The 6,346-nt window shown below is 43.6% G+C and overlaps 1 protein-coding gene across 3 annotated transcripts in view; it reads right to left on the bottom strand.

Annotated features, from left to right (window-relative positions):
- exoc6b (exocyst complex component 6B) overlaps positions 1–6,346 on the bottom strand; it is a 652,306-nt gene that overhangs the window by 645,200 nt on the left and 760 nt on the right. The window lies entirely within an intron of this gene.

Raw genomic sequence — 6,346 nt, forward strand, 5'->3', positions numbered from 1 at the left:
AATTAATGCCCGAAACGTCGATTCTCCTGCTCCTTGGATGCTGCCTGACCTGCTGCGCCTTTCCAGCAACACATTTTCAGCTCTGAGAATTAAGATTGACAGCTAACTGTCTTTGAGGTAAAAACAATGACTGCAGATGCTGGAAACCAGATTCTGGATCAGTGGTGCTGGAAGAGCACAGCAATTCAGGCAGCATCCGACGAGCAGCAAAATCGACGTTTCGAGCAAAAGCCCTTCATCATTCCTGATGAAGGGCTTTTGCCCGAAACATCAATTTTGCTGCTCGTCGGCTGCTGCCTGAATTGCTGTGCTCTTCCAGCACCACTGATCCAGAAGCTAACTGTCTTTGGTGACCCTCCTCCCCTGCCAATTATGACCCAACCATCAGCAGCAGCTTCTCATTCTATTTAAATTGATGTTCTGATAAGTACAAGGCAAAAAAAAGCTTTAACTGATAGTCTTCTCTCAGCAATGTTAAAGTTCTGGCTTGCTATGAATTAATAGTGGGGAAGTTTGGACTAGTTTAAGTGTACAGTGATGGGTGTTTGGTCAGAAGAATAGGTGAGTTTATAGGTAAAGAATGCATGAATAAGGGTTTCAACTGGTGAATTAAGGTGGTGCAGATCTTGCAGTCATGTGAGAAATCTGATTAGTTAGCAATTGTTCATCTTGCATATGTTTATGCATAAATTCTACAGCAGGCCTAAATTTAAGATGGATCTGAACTCTACTTGCCTGTTGCTAAATCAGAATGCAATCAGTGTTGACTTCAAACTTCGTTAATCCTGCTGTAGTTGTTGCAAAAGCTATATGTTTTACAGAAAACTGGATGGAAATTAAACAAATGTATGGTTGTGATTTGGAATCCTCTAGGTGAGTAGCACAATTATTGCTTTTACAAATTAGAAAATCTGAAAGAAGCCTGAAGCACTAAGTCCTTTTACACAAAACCTAAAGAGAGAATTAATCAACCAAAAGGACAAACCAAGTCATCTCCCATCTCTTTATTGTGTTCTTTCCCAACAGCCTCCTCTTCCTCTGTTTGTTTGTTCAATTTTATTTTTTAAAGCCAATACTACTTTCATTACCTTTGCAGCCAATTCATTCCAGCTCACCATCACCACCTAAGGAGCTACTAGGAATGAGCAAAAATGCTGGCCCATCCAGCAATGCCCACACCCTTCAAGTGAATAAAGACAAACAGGGAAGACTTGAGGTGGGAAAAATAAATGTAAAGTAATCAGAGGGTTAGATAGGGTGGACAGTAAGAGTCTTTTCTTATTTTTTCCTTGAATGGTGATGGATAGCATGAGGGATGTAGTTTTAAATTGAAGGGTGATATCTATAGGACAAATGTCAGAGGTTACTTCTTTACTCAGTAGTAGGGGTGTGGAATGCACTGCCTTCAACAGTAGTAGATTTGCCAACTCCAAAGGGTATTTAAATAGTCATTCCATCAGCATATGGACAAGCATGGAACAATGTAGGTTAAATAGGCTTCAGATTGTTGCATCGACCTGTGAAACCATCAAGGCCCAAAGGGCCTGTACTGCACTGTGTTGTTCTAAGATCAAAGTAACTGTTTGTGTTCTTTCTCTGAGAGGTCTTCAACCTGAAATGACAACTGTTTATCACTCCACAGATACTGCCTAATCTGTTCAGTATGCCCAGCATTTTTGCTTTTTACTTTAGACTTGCAGTAATTTGTTTTTTCCAAAATTTCAATTTTATGCAATGTACAAGCAAAGCACTCCTTCTAATCATGTTGTGAGATCTTTTGTGCCCATCTGAGGGCATAAGCAGGCTACTGTTGAAATCCCAGCTGAAAGATACCACCTCAAGCAGTGGAACAATCTCTCAATACTGCAGTGTATCAGCTGCAATTTTGTGCTCAGGTTTTACATAAATGATTTGGATGGGAGCAAAAGAGGTATAGTTAATAAATTTGCAGATTACACCAAAATTGGAGGTGTAGTGGTCAGCAAAGAAGCTTACCTCCAGATTACAACAGGATCTTGATCAGGTGGGCCAATGGGCTGAGAAGAGGCAGATGGCATTTAATTTAGATAAATGAGGTGCAGCAGTTTGGGAAAGCAAATCTTAGCAGGACTTATGCATCTTAATGGTAAGGTCCTAGGGAGTGTTGCTGAACAAAGACCTTGGAATGCAGGTTCATAGCTCCTTGAAAGTGGAGTCACAGGTAGATAGGATAGTGAAGAAGGCGTTTGGTTTGTATTCCTCTTATTGGTCAGAGCATTGAGTACAGGAGTTGGGAGGTCATGTTGCGGCTGTACAGGACATTGGTTAGGCCACTGCTGGAACATTGTGTGCAATTCTGGTCTCCTTGCTATCAGAAAGATGTTCTGAAACTTGAAAGGGTTCAGAAAAGACTTGCAAGGATGTTGCCAGGGTTGGAGGGAGAGGTTGAATAGGCTGAGGCTGATTTCCCCTGGAGCATTGGGAGGCTGAGGGGTGATCTTAGAGGTTTATAAAAATCGAGGGATATGGATAGGATAAATAAAAGGGCTTTTCCCTGGGGTGGGGGAGTCCAGAACGAGAGAGCAGAGGTTTAGGGTGAAAGGGGAAAAAATCTAAGGGGCAACTTTTTCACGCAGAAGGTGGTACATGTATGGAATGAGCAGCCAAAGGAAATGGTGGAGGCTAGTACAATTGCAACATTTTATGAGGCATTTGGATGGGTATATGAATAGGAAGGGTTTGGAGGGATATGGGCCAGGTGCTGGCAGGCGAGACTAGATTGGGTTAAGATATCTCATTGGCATAGACGAGTTGGACCGAAGGGTCTGTTTCCGTGTTGTACATCTGATTCTATTGAGTAGACTTGAACCTAAAATCATCTGACACTAAGACTAGTGTGCGTGATCCCATTGGGAATTTTAAATGGAGGAGAAAGTGAGGACTGCAGATGCTGGACAGTCAGAGTGGAGTGTGATTCTTGAGAAGCACAGCAAGTCAGGCAGCATCCAAATAGCAGGAGAATCAATATTTAGGGCATAAGCCCTTCCACAGGAATGTGGAGGGGGGCGGTGGGGGGATGAGATTAGTTGGGGGTGGGGAAGGCAGGTATCACCTTCCCACCTATCTTCCCCACCCCCAATTTATCTCTTATTCCATTCCACCTTCCCGATGAAGGGCATCTGCCCTAAGCGTCGACCCTCCTGCCCCTTGGATGCAGCCTGACTTGCTGCGCTTCTCCAGCACCACACTTTTTCGAATCTTAAGAATGGACTAGCAATAGTGAAGAACTGGAGAAAATCATCAAGTGAGGATAATGTGTTCAAATGTGATGGTATTTCCATGACATTGCTACATCATATAGCAGGACACAGATGGGAAGTGCATCTCATTGAAATCTTGCTTATTCAGGTTACACAGTCCCCTTTCCAGTTCAATCTAGGGCTCTATCCCCATTTCTTTACTACTTTTTGTCGGTGTCATGATCAAACAGTGTCAGTGTATAAAACACAACTTCAAGATACAGTTGCAAGCAACAGAAGGACAATCTGTGTTCTTTGTACACCGTGAAATAACACTATAACCAATGAAACTTGGTCTCACAAGTAGGATCAGCAGTTAGTCTGATCACTGTGATTAGGCTTCGCAGGCAACACTGGTGGTGGCGACAGCACTTTATTAAATATTCTGAACAATTCTTATACTGTTGACTATCACTTGCAGGAAAAAAGTGCACTGCCCTGGACCCCATACCTTACTTCTGAATGAATGTTATAAAGTAGGCCACACTTCTGCTAATAACATTTTAACTAGGACAGTTCAGAATCACTAATTTCAATGTAAGGTACATTGCTAAGTTAATAGCAGCCCAGATGGCAAAAGTCACCACTACTGCACTGGATCAGAATCATTCACGCCAGTAATGAGTGCTTCCCTCTTGACCTATTACTTGTACCACTCCCTGGCTACTTAATCATAGCTGACAATCCAAGTTCCAAACAATAACTTCAACATCAGGAAGAAAACATACAAACTGCAAGAGGGAAATATTCAAATCTATTTAGGTGTTAAAGTGAGAATTGTTTCATTTTTATGTTTGTTCTTGAGAAATAGGCATCACTGGCTAAGCTTGCATTTATCATCCATCCCTACTTACTGAGAGGGCAATTCAGAATCCAACATGTTGCCTTGGGCTGGTGTCACAAATAGGCAGATATCCTTCCTTAAAGGGCATTAATGAACCAGACAGGCTTATTTTTGTTGCCAATCAACAGCGGTTGAATGGTCACCATTAGGCCACTTCCCTCTTTCAGATTTTACTGAATTTTAGAATTATTGAATCTACTGTAGTAGGTTTCATTAACCACAATTCTTTAAAATGGCTGAGAATCATGCACACAAAATGAATGCATGCTCCTCTTGCAAGCTGTAAGAATTGATGAAATTGCTATTCAACAGTTATGCACACCTCATTTACCCCTTCACAAAAGCATTCTTGAGAAAAATATTCTATCCACGGACAAGCTAAGCCTGCGGCCTCATTTTCACACTGGCAACTTTTCAGGACATGAGTTGATCTGGCAAGAGGGGAGAAACAGTGGCATTAGTGTGGTTTGGGACCATGGGTGATCCCAGGAAGAGAACAGGGGTATTGTAAAAGTTAGGGTGCCTGAGAGGGTGAGAATCCCTGGTGAATTTCTGTGGATGGTGAATGGGGAAGCTAAGAGGACTCCATTCAACCACTACTGATTATCATAGTGAACCAATTAGATTTTTGATGTCCTTTAGAGAAATAAATCTGCTGTCCATATGTGGTTTGGCCTACAGGTCGATAGTGATATTGTTGACTCTCAACTGGTCTCTGAACAGGCCTGGCCAGTGATGCCCACATCTCAAGGGAGATGGAGGACCCAGAATTTGGAGGGAGGTGAGAGATTCTCCAGGGGAACAGAATTGAGGAAATGAGGAAGCTGGAATGTAGTGGGGACTTAGATAGGAGGGGGACTCAAGATGATCCTGTGCTGACCGGATAGGGCATTCCAAACCAAGACACTGGGACGAGGGTGTCATCAATAGGATGGGGTTCTGAAATGAGGCTGGGGTGAGGCCTCAGGGATGTTCCAGGATGAAGTAGCTGCCCCTGGGTTCAGTTACTATCCAGAATGCGGGTAAGAGTATGGATTGATGCACAGAAATGGGGAGGGTATATAATAAAGTGGCGTCTGGGAGAAAAGGGTCCGAGATGAAATGAGGTCCCTAAGAGTAGGTATAGTCTATTGTTCTAGGGGCTCCAGGATGAGTCAAATAGTACCCCAAACAGACTCTTTGGTCCAACTCACTTATGCCGACCAGATATCCCAATCTGACCTAGTCCCATTTGCCAGCATTTCGCCCATTTCCCTCTAAACCCTTCCCATTAATATACACATCTCAATGCCTTTTTAAATGTTGTAATTGTAACTGCTTCCACCACTTCCTCTGCAGCTTGTTCCATACATGCATCACCCTCTGCACGGAAAAAGTTGTCCCTCAGGTCCTTTATAAATCTCTCCCCTCCTTAAAACAACGTCCTCTAGATTCCCATGTCAGGAAAAAGACCTTTGCTATTTATCCTTTCCACACTCTTCATGATTTTATAAACCTTTATAAGATCACCCCTCAACCTCCGACACTCCAGGGGAAAAAAACCCAGCCTATTCAGCTTCTTCATATAGCTCAAGCCATCTAACTTCAGCAATGTCCTTGTAATCTTTTCTGAGCCCTTTCAAGTTCAACAACATCCTTCCCATAAAAGATTGACCAGAATTGTATGCGGTACCTTAAAGTGGCCTCACCAATATCCTGTCCACTTGCAATATAACATTCCAACTCCTTTACTCAATATTCTGCCTAATGTAGGCAAGTGTGCCCAATGCCACCAACATCACCCTGTCAACCTGCAACTCCACTTTCAAGGATTAAGGAGGCATCTCCAGGTAGAGGTTTTATCTGGGATGGGGAAGGTGGGTTGTCCCCAACTTGAGGGGGAGGGGGGGGCATTGGATGATGGGGGTTTGGGGTAAGGTGAGGTTCAGGATAGGGAAATGCATTTCCAGAATGAGATGGTTGTCCCTTGTGTGTGGGGGAATGCCAGGAAGAGGGTAGTGTTCTCTCATCCATTCCATGTGAGGAATTTCCAGGATGAGGGGGGAACCCTAAGACCAGGGGGAGGAGGTTGTCCTGGAATATGATGGGTTTCTGCTGTACGATGGACTCCCAGGAATGAGAGGGGCAATCCTGGGATTAGAGAAATGAGGTGGTCCGAGGATGAGGAGGGAGGGTTCCTGGGAGTGGACCCAGGAGTGGGGAGCAGTGTGGGTGCATCCTCCAG

The sequence above is a fragment of the Chiloscyllium plagiosum genome, chromosome 1 (genome assembly GCF_004010195.1).
Source record: "Chiloscyllium plagiosum isolate BGI_BamShark_2017 chromosome 1, ASM401019v2, whole genome shotgun sequence".
NCBI lineage: Eukaryota > Metazoa > Chordata > Chondrichthyes > Orectolobiformes > Hemiscylliidae > Chiloscyllium > Chiloscyllium plagiosum.